Here is a 15,915-nt window from a genome sequence, read left to right as displayed (position 1 = left end):
GATGTTAGTGACGTTAGAATAATACTGATATAGGTTTGTTGTTTTGTTGTACTTCTGAAAGTTGGCTACCTAGATGCTTCACCAATCCATTGCTCCATTTTTTCTTTAGTTTTCAATTATTATATTTTCAAAGTAACTATAACTAAAACTTGTAGACGAACTAAATGGTTTGTTTTTTTAGGGTGTATTCCTAATAAGTAGAAGTTTTTTCTGCCTGAAGGAACTTTTATCTCCGTTTCTGTTTGTGTATCATCTACCTCCATTTATATCTCAATAGTGGTGTTTATTTTTTGTTGCTGTTTTTTGTCACTGTATGGCTTTTGTCACGTGCTTCTGACTGTAATGGTTTGTTCTTGGCCAGTGTTTTTGAAACCAAACAAATTTATGTATTTCTGGCAAGTGAAGTGTATCTTTGCACATGTTGTGGATTGTGGTGTTTATATCCGGACCAATATTCCTAATAAACGCAAGTTTTATTTATGTACTTTTGATAAGTGGATTGTGTCTTGACATTTGTTGATGACTGTAGTATTTTGTTCTTGGCCAATGTTTCTGATAAATGTTTCTGGATGTCTATTTTGCTTATACATTTTAACTGTACGTCCACAAAATTTGAACGAACAAGCTAAAGTATCGAGCAATGTCAAGCTTAAAAGTAACGCTGGAAATGCTTCTACTATTTTAACTTGCAGCAAACACATCTTTGATAGAAGTGGCATTAAATATCACTTCCGAATGGTGACGGATTTGCATCTTTGCTTTCGACATACTTCGCTTCATATTAGAGCTCATTCGCGGTATTGAAGTAATAAAGTTGACCTGACACGAACAGTTAACCCAATTACTTATTTATATAAACGCGATTTCTGCCAAATATTGTTTAATCAGTACGCCACAAGAACTTGTGATACCAGTCATATGGATGGATAATTGGAAAATGTTACTTCTCAGAAAGTAAGCAAAATCAAAATTCTGTGCTTCTACAGTATTCTACATTTTCTGATATTTATTTTTGACAAGTTACATGTTTGCAATTAAAAGCAGACAGGTTTATATAATTGCTGTTATATAGTACGATGTATACAGAACTTATAGTAGTTTTTTTCTATTTAAACAAACTGACAACTTAAAGACAAGAAGGTACATCTACACCATCCAATGCATTATATGAAATAAAAGTAAAATCTTAAAGATATTTAAATTTTTATTAAGCCTTCTCTTAAATTAATTGCATCCACCTAATCCCTTTTTTTAATATTCTGTAATAACTCGGTAATTAATATACAAACTGTCTCCATATTTAGAAATAAAGAAGTTCATATTTACATATTTAGAAATAAAGAAGTACACATTTACAAGTACTTTTATCGAATTGTTTATTAAAGTTATTAGCGTATAGTTGTAAATCTTATAACTTTTTATTTATTCGCTTCATGTGATAAGTAAATCAAAGCATTTACTTTTTTAAACGTGAATGATAAGTTGTAATGATGCTAATGAAAGTCATGAACTAATTAATTTTCTCTTGTCTTGTGGATCGAGATATACAAATAAACATCTGAAACAACCCAGATTTATTCATCCATATCTCGTCAGTGTGGAAATAACTTTCTCTGCAGTTCATTATATCAGGATATCTTCAAGGAAGTCGCGTACCGAGGGAAGCTGACAGATAGATGGACGCCAGTCACTTCAGTTTGTTTACAAAACAAATCTAACTTGTGTGTTCTCATTGATCAAAAATATTTGAATAAACAAGAGACAAAAATGTTACCAGAAAGGCTACGTGTTGTCTCTCTGATAGTTACTAATCATCAGTTTCAAAGAAAAACTTTCATGGCAATGTAACGACGAGTTCCTTTAATGTACAAACTTTAACACAAACTGTTGCTATCGTACACCGTTAATAAACGCCCTTTATTTTACCATGAACTTTATTAACTTATATACTGTTTTTTAACACACATCCTTCGCTGTGGATTCCTGTACGTGGTAAGAGGACCTCCCAGAGAAGGTTCTGTTCTTTCAGCTTAACCTTAGGGATCTTAACGTCCACCCACGTGGCAACTCGTGAAGGGTAGGAAAGGATCCTGGTGGTTGAGGGGTCCAACCCTAACAAACCACTTTGACCTTGAAGTTCCGTAGACGGGCGGCCTTGGGTTGCCTCTCCATTGTCAGTCGGCTGGTCCACTTGTGCTAGGATCAACCAAGTACCAGTGTTAGATGTTCTAAAGGGGTGTTGAGAACATTGTATCTGATACTGGTGTTTGGCTATAGTACTCACGAAAACGTGGCATTGCTGCAGTGTTCTTGTTTGGCACTATAGTGTATCCCCTCGTAAGGTTCCATGGTAGGTGGGATCAGTGAGCACCGAAATTTCCCTTTTGTTATGGCTCCTCCAAATAAAAATGTAAATTAAACAGTTAAAAAACAGCCCGTAGGTAAACGACCACGTCTTGAAGATTCTGAGCAGGAATATTTAATCTCTGTAACACCTGTACCTCATTTTCTTATACTACATTCGCTTTCAGACAAATTCTCAGGGCAAATGTCTCCATTTTTATTCAAAAGAGACTAAGTACTTGCTGGCTCTCCTAAGTCAGTCAAAAACCTTCGCTCTGGTGACATATTGGTGGAAATATCCACTTCTAAACAGAGCGAACTCCTCTTGCATTCGAAGGCCATTTGAATTAGTCATGAAGAGTTATTGTTGAGAGGGATTTGAAGAATATCGTTAGAGATCCTCGCTGGTTTCTCCACCCAAGGAGTTTCTGCAGTGAGGCGAATCTCCATTTGCAAAGATGGTATTATGATGCCGACCAGTGTCCTAATTTTGACTTTTACATCGCCACGTCCACCTGCCACCATCAAGGTAGGTTATCTTAATTGCAAGATATGGTCATATATTCCGAACCCGAAATATCAGCGGTTCGGTCACTCGAAGACATCATGTCGTGGTTCCTTGACGTGTGCTCGTTGTGGTGGCAAGGACCACGATGCTTATGAGTGTGAAGCAAACTCTCATTGCGTCAATTGTAATGGCTCTCACCCATCCTACTTCCGTTCTTGCCCTAAATGGTTGAAAGAAAAAGAGGTGCAACGTTTGAAAACGATTCAAACACTTTTTACCTTGAGGCTCCAAAGTTACTGTCCACCAGTTCACTTCAGACGTATGCTGCTGCACTTCATTCCGCTGTTACAGTGGGAGTGCAGACGGATCTCTCTGTGCCTCCAAAATGATCGTTCTCAAACCATATGAAAAATCTTTTGACCTCCATGGTTAAGAAAGTTGATGAATCAACGTCAACACCCATCTCTGTCCCTACCATTCATTCTAGTAAACCCCCAGATCCACTTCTTTTGGTTCCGGGTAACAGCATTTCCTTGGGTGCATCTTCTCCGGCCCCGAGATGTAAAACGATCATTCCAACGACAGAGACCTGCTTAATCGACCCAAGGCAGGATCCTCGAATAAAGAAAATAAAGAAAAATGGCGTGGTCATGAATAGAAGGGCTCTGCACCCAATTCGCCTACACATATATAAAAATGGCCGCCTTGACACAGTGGAACTGTGGAGGCTTACCTTCTAATCTGGATGACATCAAAGCACTGATTGATTCTTACCATCCTATATATCTTTTCTTACGGGAAACATTTCTAAAACCTGTCAATACAGTCATCTTTCAGCAGTTTTCTTTGAACAAAAATAACAGGTTGTATGATGGACAAGTGCATGGAGGGGGGCACTGTTGGTCGATCAGCTCGACACACTTGAAACGACGATCAGATAAGCCTTTCTCAAACGACAACATATTGTATCAGTATTCTTTAACCATTAAAAGGCTTATGATGCTAGGTGGTGGTATGGATGGCATTTTGCGAGACATCCACTTATATGGGTTACATGGCTGTTGCCCATTTTTATTAAAGTGTTTCAATGGATAGGCGATTACAGGTCGTGTGGGTTCCACACATTTCTGTTTTTTCCTACAGGAACTTGGAGTCCCTCAGGGCTGTGTTTTGAATGTCACACTTTTCAGTGTAAAGATTAATACCATCACTGAACATCTTACTGTTACAAACGGGCTCTATGTCGACGACTTCCACATCTCATGTCAGTCGTCGAACATGATGTTTATCAACTGGCAGCTTCAGCTTGCCCTCAATCGTTTGCTGAAGTGGACCACTCTGAAACTGTTTGCATGTACTTTTACCGCCAACGGGGTATTCACCCCGATCCTGAACGCCGTGTCGGTAAATGTTTGCTTCCCGTTGTCCCTGAAAAAAAGTTCTTGGAGCTTATCTTTGACCGCAAGCTGACCTTTATACCACACATCAAGTAGCTACGAGTCAAATGTAAAATAGCACTGAACATCCTCAGTGTCCTCTCTTCCGCCTCTTGGGGAACAAATCAATGTGCTATGCTAAAGATATATCGTGCTCTTATTTGATCAAAACTCGGCCTTGAAAATGCTGGACCCCATTCACACTTCCCCACTCCCGAGCTTATACATAGAGTATCATGAACCTCCTCTACACCTTTGCTTTACTCTATGCTTTGAAACTTCGATCCTTACTACAGCATCCAACATGGAGTTGTGTTCTCCTTCCTCGGTGGGCCATGCTTTTTCAGAACAGATCCGCCATTGATCCTTTCGGCCTTCATATCCAGGCATAGTTGGATGAATTGGGTCTTTCCTTGGATAATATTGCTGTATTCACTGGTCAGCTTATCCCACTATGGCTTCTTACAGTCCCCAAATGTGACCTTTCTTCAAGGCATCTGAGAAAAGCATACTCTCCTGATTGGAAATGCTGTTTGTTATTTGCTGAACATCTTTCGAACCATCCTTCCATTCCTATTTATACAGATGGTTCGAAATCAGGTGACTGTGTGGGCTCTGCCATGGTTTGTTGTGGTTTGGTGGTTGCGCGCAGAATCCCCTCTACAGTTTCTTGTTCACTGCCGAATTATACGCCATTTCTTTTGTCATGGATCAAAAAAAAGCTAAGCAGTACTCGAATTGTACTATTTATACTGACTCTCTTAGTTCTCTCTTGGCCCTGGAATCGCCGTCATTCTAAACCAGTTTTTCTGAATTCCAGGCCACGTTGGTATTCGCAGGAACGAGCTCGCCGACACCGCCTTTTCCATATGGTCCAGTGTTCATGGCTCGTGCTCCGTCCAAGTTGGTAGTCGACTTGAAGTAAGCAATGGGAAAACAAGCTTTTTCAGATAAAATCCTCTATTGGACTTTGGCTGTCTTGTCTCCTAAAGAATCGGAAAGAGTATGTTGTTCTAACTAGACTACGCATTGGTCACAATTTAACTCATCGTTTTCTTTTATCTGGGACTGATGTACCAATGTGTTGTCTGTGTGACACTCAGGTAGCAATAAGCCTCATTCTACTGTCTTCTCGTCGTTACGACTCTCAACGACGGCACCATTTTAAACATGTTCTGTCCCAAGGTTTACTCTTAACGTTAGTGTTATTGGCTATGGTGACACTTTCCACCTAAGAAGTGTTTTTAGTTTTTTAAGGCCATTGGCCTTTTAATGCTCTTTCATTTTAATTCATAAATTAGACTTTGTTTTTTTAACATATTCCTTTTTGCGAATTAAGGTAAAATTAGTTCGATACGAAATTAGAAAATGGCCGTGACGTCAAATAACTCGAAACCAGGACTGGAAAGGCCCACTTCAGGTGACTAACGCTGATGTTTGAACTTACCCGTTAGTCATTCTAGCGAATTATAACAATTAAAATTATGCTTTAGAAAGTTTTTTAAAATTTGTATTGCTTTACTTTCCCTCTTACTGCTGTAAACTAGATGTAAAAATTGGATTTAACGTTATTTGTGGTTTTAATTCAAAAATTAAACTTTGTTTTGTTTTAACTTGATTCCTTTTTATGAATTTTACTTCAATTTTAATTTTTTACCGGTAGTTTGGCGCAGATAGCCTAGTTGCTTTACGCCGTAAAACACCAAACAAACAACCAACTTTAACACCCCTTATTTCACCATGAATCTTCTTAACTTATACAGTGTTTTTAATATCCTTTATTTCATCATGAATTTTCCTAACCTATACAGTGTTTTTAACACCCTTCATTTCAATATGATCACTCTTAATTTTTAAATGTTAAACATTGAAATGAAAGTTGTAAGCTTGCTTTGTTAAAACGTCAGTTAATACTAATGTTTACAGTTATTACATACAGGGGTATATTATTCAATAATGACCTTTAGCATTGTAGTGACCAACTGGTTGTTTGTATCTTGCAATACTTGTGGTATATTTGCGACTTTTATTAAAACATAATGGCCAGTCACTTATCTATCTGTCCGTATATGTAATTATATACACAAGTTCTGTTATTTCTGGGCAATTGCCTCTTGCTTACAAAGATGGACTTATATTGGTTAAAGAGGATTAGCATGTCCACCTACCACTTGCTCCACTTGTGGTTTGATCGTTTTGTTACAACGATGGTCTAATTTTGACTAATTATTTTGAATGTAATAAGGTATTCTGCTTTCACTGTAACGTTCCAGTCTTTCCATACAATTGTTCACTCGCAAAATCTGTAAAAACTCAAGTAAACCGTAACTGTGTTTGACACTCAACATATTTATACTGAGATTCCCCGAACGTGTAGTTAGTCTCGTACTAAAACGGAATTAACTTCCGCTAAAACCATCTTAAGTTGTCGTGGGATTGACTATAGTTTCTTTAGCGATAAAAATAATTAATTACAATCCTCTAAAGACACCTTTCAATAATTCATTCCATTCAGAATTCTTATTGTATTCATTAAATAAAGCTTTTACTATCCTTTCTGGTAATGCAAAATAATAAACTTTTAATATAACCTTTAGAAATGGTTGTTGTAATTATACAGATCCAAAAGAAGAGCTTCATTCCAGCCTAACAGGATCAAGTAGATACAGTAAAAAGTGTAAATGTTTTACTTTCATTAAAGTGTCTACAGTCAATATGGACCACTAAATTATGTTATCATTTCTCTCAAGTTTGCCGGTTAATTCAAGATGGAGTGGCAGCCATTTTTGGACCAAAGTCTCCGTCCTGTAGTGCTCTTGTCCAGTCTACGTGCCACGCCATGGAGATTCCACATATCGTGACCAACTGGGAATATCGTTTCCTGCCGGATGCTTTCTCGGTGAATATCTATCCGCACGCTCCAGTATTAGGTCGAGCATATCTTGACCTGATACTGACCAAGAAATGGAAGACCTTCACCATAATCTACGAGAACAATGAAGGTTAGTACACATAGTATTTTTTTATCGGTCAGTGTTTTTTCAAAATGACTAGTAAAACTGTAAGTACAGTAAGTTCATTTTTGTCGGCCTGTTGCAGTGGGATGAAAGTAAATTTTTATGTGGGCAATATTTAGTTTGAATGTTTCTTTGCCACTCTTATGGCGCACTCATAGTCTTAAAGTACGGAACGCGTTTATGCAGCAATGTGCCGCGAAACATAAACGCCAGGATTCACAGTCCAAGCACGAGTAATCAATAGACGACGCTTGGCTAGATATTTAACAAAGTTTCATAGACGTCGTCTTTATGGAGCTCCCCTCCGTCAAGAAAAATTAAAATAAGGCTCAATTTTCTTTCAAGGATACGTAAGGGGATATTGTATTTATGTCGCTTTAAGTTACGTCGTAATAGGTGCATTTCTTACTGCCTTTTATTTGATAATCAAGGCGATAGACAGGTTGGTAATTTAGGGAATAGATTACCCCAGTAGTTGTACCATCAAGTGTGACAATATTGTCATAAAACTTCTTTTATTTTTATCTCACCATGTTCTAGGAAGGGGGCCTTACCTCCCCGTTGTAATTCTTTGAATTAATTTTGTTGATCATATTAATGAAATAAACTGGGTGATGTCAATTTATTAAGTTTTTTTTATTTTTCTGATCCAAGAAGAAGTTACCTCCACAGTTAGAAACTTGTTGACATTCATGAAACTTTACTACACTCTATCACAGATATACACTGTCTGTATGGTAGCGATTGGCTTCACAGATTCTTCGTCTGATGTGTTATGCTGTGAGAGAGAAATTTGAATTACGGTTCGAGCGGTTTTCAGAAGCTTCATTAATCCTGAATACGTTTATAATTGTACAGAAAGCAGTATTATTGATAACACCCCAGAATATGATGGAGGGAGAGCTGTCATTATATCCTGGGGTGTTAGAAGAGTTGTCATCTACTTCAACAGATGGAAGAATTTCTACTGTTGGTACGTGGTGTGTAAACCTGTTGAACTAGCACCGCCGCCTGAGAGTGCAGACAGCAGTAGAAAATTCCAAAATTTGACTGTAAACCATGGGATCAAACAAAAATATCATTACTTGTAAGGCTTGATGCTTAGCGTGTGAGGTGCATTTTCCATTTTTAGCACTTGTTGAGATAGAGTCTCATTTATTTACTTTATTGTAAAGAGGGACAGCGCAATGGAACATTATGGACCTTCGGATAAATCACATTCGTATCATGTGGCTGGTGGTTTGTTAGAAGGTATAGACACGAGGGTTTTTCAGAAGACAAACAAACACAAAAAAAGAAACTAGAACAAGAGATCGGAAGGGTTCTGATAAAGATTTTTCAGTAGTACTTCTATTTGCTTCCGGGGTCTAATAATATACGATGGAGCATCGATGAAGAGTCAAAAAAAGGATGAACTATTGGTTTTACGTGTAGAAGACAATCCAGATGTAAAATCCACAAAGCACTTTTTTTCATAATTGCGTACGAATTTGTTGATATCTCGGTTTGAGAAATGTTGTTACAAATGTTCTCGACTCGCAGGAGAGATGTTTCAGCATATCCTTTGCTTTTCTAAAAGGTTTACTACCAATATTTCATTTTCATATGCTACAACGTTAAACATTGGTGGATATTAAAAGCACTTCTTTCAAGAAGACCATTCGTAAACTCTGTAGGCTCGCTGTTTTGCTTATACTCTAAGCTTGGTGGTACAGAATTGCAGTGTTTCTGATCTTGAATTGACTGCCCTTGTTAAGAGTCCTCTAAGATGCCTATCTCGTCTCGAAAAATTTCAATCACTAGACCAAGAAGTTTGTCCTGCAAGGTAAACATTGAGGGAGTCGTTTTCGAAACTTTCTTGTTCTCTCACTACAAAATGAAAAAAAAGTTAGTATTTTTTGAAGAACTAACCGAGATGGTGTTGAGAGAAAAGGTAGACATTTTCTGTCTCAAAACTGAGTCAAATTTCATTTAATAAATTGAAACAGAAAATGTGAAACGAGTTCTGCTTGATTAAAACGCTGAAACAGTTGATACTGCAGTAACTAGCCGTAAGTTGCGCTTCTTTGAAATCGAACACTCAAATTAAACGAACTCGATATCCTCAGAAAAGTAAAATAAACAAAAAAAAACGCTATTTGAAGACAAAGAAAGTTTCCACGCCGTTTAGATGATGTTACTGTAGCATATTCAATTTATAGTCTCCAAATAAAACCGTAAGAGCGCTATGAAGTAACAGAGCGTTTTATTACTCTCTGCAATCGATTTACTTCTACTGTGGCTATGCACGTGATAGAAGTCGAACACTTTATTACTAGAGAGGTCGACTACAAGTGCGTTTCAGGATTTTATAGAAATGACTTCGTTGCAGAAATGGAAGAGCTGTCGCTAGAAGAAACAACACTGTGGCCTCATTCAAAGGACAAAGCTGTATCTCATACAAATGGCTCAAGCAAGGCTAAACCACACGATCACAAACATTTTGTCAAAGTAATTAATCTTAGTTAAGGAGGCAGCTACAAAGTTTCATTCCAGCTGGAATATTGTGATTTGCAGATGACACCTGAAGTTACACTTTCTGTGAGGGTTATGCAACAAGATTTTCTGACGCGAATTTCTCTTACTCGCAATTATAAAAGTCACTAAATTTGAGCGTTTCGAAGAAAAGGGTACATGGAAAGATCAGTGACTACCAGTAAATAAAAAACATCGTGACTACAATATCACGTGATTGCCCAGAGTTTGTATTTTGAAATTCTGTTTGATCCACCTTGTCAGGCTGCATGTCGCATCAGTCGCGAGTTTATTTTCTTTGGTTGTATATAGTTCAGTTTTCTAGGTGAATGAAATTACGATAAAGATTGTATGTCGTGAGTAAATCTTCCAGTTACTGTAATTATTAGAAAATACTCTTGTCATGTGATGTTTGATTTTGTACGGAGATTGTTGTAAACATCATCGGGTTGTCTTGTAGTTAAAATACTGCTTGAAGTTGGCGGATTTTCGTGTGGGGGTAAGAAACTATTATCTAAATACATGTACAAATACTTTTTTTTCTTTTTAATTGTGTGGGTTGCATTACATTTACCACAAAGTTACATCAGACTATTTGCACTCTTTGTCTTCAATGTTCAGTTGATTGGCTAGATGGAAGGTAGTTCTTTTACTAAGTTTTTGAGACCAAACTATAGGGTTTAACTGTCTCTCTCATAATGTACCCACGTCTTATATTGTGTAACACAATTTTTTCAACCAATAGCCAACGCGACACGAACCATAGAACTTCATCTTCACAGTGTAGCACGCCAACCAGTAGACCTCGCTTAACGCGCATATAATTTGAAAGTATAGCCACTGGGATTTATGGTACATATCTACATTTAGTGATAGTTCAGGAGGTTATTTTTAATTTACTGGCAACGTCCTCTTATTTTTTTTTTAAAGTGTCAGACGAATTCCGTTGTCACCTTACAGAAATTACAACCATTTATAAACCTTGTGGAACGAAGACGTGTTTTGGGAAGTGTAAAAATGTACATTTTATATTCGGTACCTGTGATCGGCAGAGCACAGATACCCCATTGTGTAGCTTTGTGCTTAATTGCATAACAAACGCTTTTCATTTAACCACTAGATCTAAGGAACAATATGAGGCAAATAAAACCTTTTTGTACTCTCAACCAAAGGTTGAATATAATCCTTTTCGTTCCTCGCTGGTACAGCAGTAAGTCTTCGGATTTACAAGGCTAAAATCAGGAGTTCGATTCCCCTCGGTGGATTCAACAGATAGTGCGATGTAACTTGGCTATAGGTAAAACACATAAACATAATTCTTTAATTCTATAATTCTTTCCTCGCCACTAATAACCTAAAATATTCTAGACTTTAGAATGACGTTTTACATGTCACGGTTAATTATTTGTTATCATTCATCATATTAACTCATTATTTATTTGTTCATTAATTTCTTTTCATCGCCAAAATATGAATTCTTCTTAGGAAGGAATGACTTAGAGTCGAGATATAATTCTTTGATTCGCTACTCTGTTAGCGCTGCTTAAAAGAACGAATAAAATAAAGTAGGTTCATGGGCCGTGAATTCGGTGAAACAAGTCTGTTGCAGAGTAAGTAGTGAATTAAAGAATAGATTAGGGCCTTTATGTCATCTTCACAGAGATTCACGCTTTGGTGAAGAAAAGATATTATCAAATAAATTGAAGCAATTAATAGAAAAGGCATTCTCGTGTAACAGCTCCTTGTAAGATTTAAATTTAGACCATACAGAAGTATAGCACGTGATTAGAGAGAAGTATGTAACTGTTATGTTATAATAATTTTGAAACAAAAAGAGAGAGTTGGTTTTTGAATACAGATATTATTAGCTACTCAAATGTTAATTAAATTACGTAACAAAATTTATACTTTTTCTCGTTCATGGGCAAGAAAGTGTTATTTCCTAATTGCTTATGCCTAAAATAAATAGAAAAGACCTATCTTTCTCTTCAAACTTTGCTTTTGTGGCCTGGGAGCGAATAATGAAAACATGATGGGAGACTCAGTGATGTCGAGAAACCTACTTGTTGAGAAATTTATATGCAAAAACGGCTCGTTTAGGTTGAGGAAATATTTTACATAGAAGAGCGAACAACGTTTCGACCTTCTTCGGTCATCGTCAGGTTCACAAAGAAAGAGGTAACTGACCGGAAGCTGACCACATGCTTGAAAGGGGTTGTGTAACTGAGCGTCGGAATGTAGAGGACGGTATTAGATGTTTGAATATATAATTTTATTTATTTTATTATATTAATATAGGTATAAAGGCGTTCCTTTATATTGGTTTATTTTGGGTTTAAGTTGTTGTATAAGTAAGGCTTCTTTAATTTTGCGTTTGTTTATGTTTGTTTCTTTATTTAGTATTTGAGTGTTTTCTATGGTTATGTTGTGTTTATTTGACTTGCAGTGTTTGAAAACGTGTGAAGGTGACTTTTTATGTTCTTTGAATCTGGTTTCCGATTTTCTACTGGTTTCTCCAATATAGAAGTTGTGGCAGTTATCACATTGTATTTTATAAATAATGTTGGTGTGGTGTTTGTCAGTGTAGTTTTTACATAGTATAGACCTCAGTTTTGTGCCTGGTTTTTGAATAAATTTGGTATTAACTGGAATGTCATATTTTGTTACTAATTTTTGCCAAATGTTGGTTATTTGTTTGCTGATGTCAGGAATATATGGTATACAGCAGTATATGGTTTCGTGATTTTTTGATTCGTGACATATATTTACTTTAGTTGGTTGATTTTGCTTTCTGTCTAGGTGTGTGTGTATAATGTTTTCTACGGTTTGTGGAGGAAACTTATTGATGTTGATGAAGTAAATCACCCATACTGGACTATACATTCCTTGGGACTCAGCACATGAAACAAAACAAAAACTCAACATACTAAGAAACCAAATAAACACAGCCATAAAACTATGCTCACCAGATAAAATTAACGATGAATTAGACAAAATAAAACAATACTTCATCAACATCAATAAGTTTCCTCCACAAACCGTAGAAAACATTAGTAACAAAATATGACATTCCAGTTAATACCAAATTTATTCAAAAACCAGGCACAAAACTGAGGTCTATACTGTGTAAAAACTACACTGACAAACACCACACCAACATTATTTATAAAATACAATGTGATAACTGCCACGACTTCTATATTGGAGAAACAAGTAGAAAAATGGAAACCAGATTCAAAGAACATAAAAAGTCACCTTCACACGTTTTCGAACACTGCAAGTCAAATAAACACAACATAACCATAGAAAACACTCAAATACTAAATAAAGAAACAAACATAAACAAACGCAAAATTAAAGAAGCCTTACTTATACAACAACTTAAACCCAAAATAAACCAATATAAAGGAACGCCTTTATACCTATATTAATATAATAAAATAAATAAAATTATATATTCAAACATCTAATACCGTCCTCTACATTCCGACGCTCAGTTACACAACCCCTTTCAAACATGTGGTCAGCTTCCGGTCAGTTACCTCTTTCTTTGTGAACCTGACGATGACCGAAGAAGGTCGAAACGTTGTTCGCTCTTCTATGTAAAATATTTTCTCAACCCAAACGAGCCGTTTTTGCATATAAAAATGATGGGAGACTATATTTAAGGGCTGATACGTGAGTGATTTACATTACAATCGCAAATCTCGAAAAACTACTTACTTCTAAACATTTTTGTATAACTTTAGTATAAATACATGTAAATCTTGATTCATATGTTGTTTTATTCAGACCTTATGTAAATGAACATGTCCAGATTTGCCCGTTTTTACATCGAAAACAGGTTAATTTCTAAATTTCATTATCCAGGTCACAAAAGCAAAGTTTTGAAGGGAATAATGGCCATTTTCTGTACTTTTGTAAAACACATACTATTCAGGAACAAAATTTGTGTTACAGAGCGTTATTCTTCCAAAGTCTTCATTTTTCGTAAAAACCAATGAAACAGGGTAGTTTTATAGATGTCTATTCTTTTCTCAAAGATGTATATACTTTAAACTGAACCAACTTATCAAAATCTACACTCATTACTGTCGAAGCGATGCTACTTAAAGAAAAGTTTTTAGGCATTTTTTTTTACCATTTCTTCTTCGGTGGCTGAGCAGTAAGTCTGAAGATAAACGCAAGTGGTTACTTTGTAGCGCCACAATATAACTACATCTTACAGCTGTCACACTCATGGGCTCATCTCAAGAAAATTCTTGATGACGAGAAATCCACTTGAAATAAAAATGTATCTCGGAACGGCTGATATGGATATTAATACTTTTATTGACAAGGAAAGAACAACGTTTCGACCTTCTTAGGTCATCTTCAGGTTAAGAAAGAAAGAGTTTGCAAATGACCGAGAATATAAACGGGTACGAAATTGTAGGGGACGTTGCAGGTGAATGTTAGGTTATTAATCAGTATAGGTATAAAGGTGTTCCTTTATATTGCTTTAATTTTGGTTTCAGTTGTTGTATAAGTGGGCTTCTTTGATTTTGCATTTGTTTATATTTGTTTCTCTACTTAATATCTGTGTGTTTTCTATTACTATGTTATGTTTATTTGATTTGCAGATCAAATAAAAAAACGTGTGAAGGTGTTTAGTTGTTGTTAAATTTCTCAGTTTAAAAATAGTACACACCTGAAACTTTTCATGAAGGTTATTCATTCAGATCTATAGCATGCACTTAGTTTTTAACTCAACAAACTTAAACCATAATTAGAAGTGACTACCAAACTTTAACACTAATTAGATCTAGCTACCAATTCCCACAAAATACTTATTGTAATAATCCTTAATTTTGATTAAACAATCGTCATAAAAAATTTTTGTACTGCATTAGCACTGTGTTGCACTCCTAATTAATTTAAAAAATATGGGGTGATGAAAGTAATGCAGAAGCTTAAATATTTGTTGTAGTAACAAGATTTATTGAAAGGTAACAAATGCGAAACCATACGAACCTTTCAACACTTCTATCCAGTGATTGGATCCTGTCGCATTGTACTGTCACGAAAGTGACCAATGACTGAATCGCTTCACCGTTTGCTCTCAGTGGTGTTCTGAGATCTCAAGCTGTTACTTTTGCCAACTGATGACTCTACCCTGTTATCTCAGGCTGTCGGCTGTGTCCACTTGACTGTATCCTGTCATCCCACTCTTAAGATCTAAATAATTCATCACATACCAAAATCAAAATTTTCAGATCTGAGTGTTTAATGTAATTTAACCGTGTCATATATCTAAATCAAAAACAAACATTTGGTAACTAACACAATTTAGTTTCGATATTGAAGTCTAACTACAAATGTGGATAAATATCTGTTTCACAAATAAAAACACCCCTAGACTTTGTGCATCCGTTGTTAAAATTTTCATGTTTGTACTGAATTATTCGAAAATTTAAATTATTAATAACAAGCTGAGATACCTGTCCATTGTACATGCTATGAACTTTCAAAAATGTAGAGGTTAATGCTGTGATAAATAACACAAAAATCCTAACTTTCACATAGTTTATTTATAACAACATAAAATTACAATATTCATTACTACCTCGCCAAATGTTTTGTATAAGCTCTAAAAATTCAATATTTATACATTCAAAACATAGGTATATAATGTATAAAAGTTACATTGTAGGAAGAGGTAGTGACTAAAGTAGTGACGGTAGGGGTGCTGTCTGTTGCTCGCTTTTAACCAGCTCTTAATGTTTTTCTACAGTGTTTCACTTGATTAATTAATTGACGGTCATTAACCAAAGAAGTATCGTACAGGTACGAGTCCAAGTCGGATTTGGATAGAACTGAAAAAAAACATCGCTCCTCATATCAGCCTTATAGTGGTTGTTCGAGTAGAAACTTCAGCTGAGTTTATTTGTTACTGCAGTAGTGACAGTCATTTTTCATTACATTTTGAGATGTATAAAGTGTTTGTGTGCCCTCCTCCAGTGACTATGTGTTGTGTTACAGTAAATGTAATTATTTATTGTGTATGTAAGGACCTGCCATCATCTATGAATATAGTTAACATTAACTTATGTCAAAG

General features: G+C 35.9%; 1 pseudogene across 1 annotated transcript in view; it reads left to right on the top strand.

Annotated features, from left to right (window-relative positions):
- The window catches only part of LOC143257626 (glutamate receptor ionotropic, kainate 2-like), a 145,980-nt pseudogene that overhangs the window by 71,409 nt on the left and 58,656 nt on the right, over positions 1-15,915 (top strand). The window contains exon 3 of the transcript XR_013031967.1: positions 7,038-7,289. The product of XR_013031967.1 is annotated as a glutamate receptor ionotropic, kainate 2-like (transcript). The remainder of the gene's footprint in view (positions 1-7,037; positions 7,290-15,915) is intronic.

The sequence above is a fragment of the Tachypleus tridentatus genome, chromosome 7, assembly GCF_004210375.1.
Source record: "Tachypleus tridentatus isolate NWPU-2018 chromosome 7, ASM421037v1, whole genome shotgun sequence".
Lineage (NCBI taxonomy): Eukaryota > Metazoa > Arthropoda > Merostomata > Xiphosura > Limulidae > Tachypleus > Tachypleus tridentatus.
Note: the sequence above shows the minus strand (reverse complement) of the source record. Positions and strands in the feature narration are given on the sequence as shown.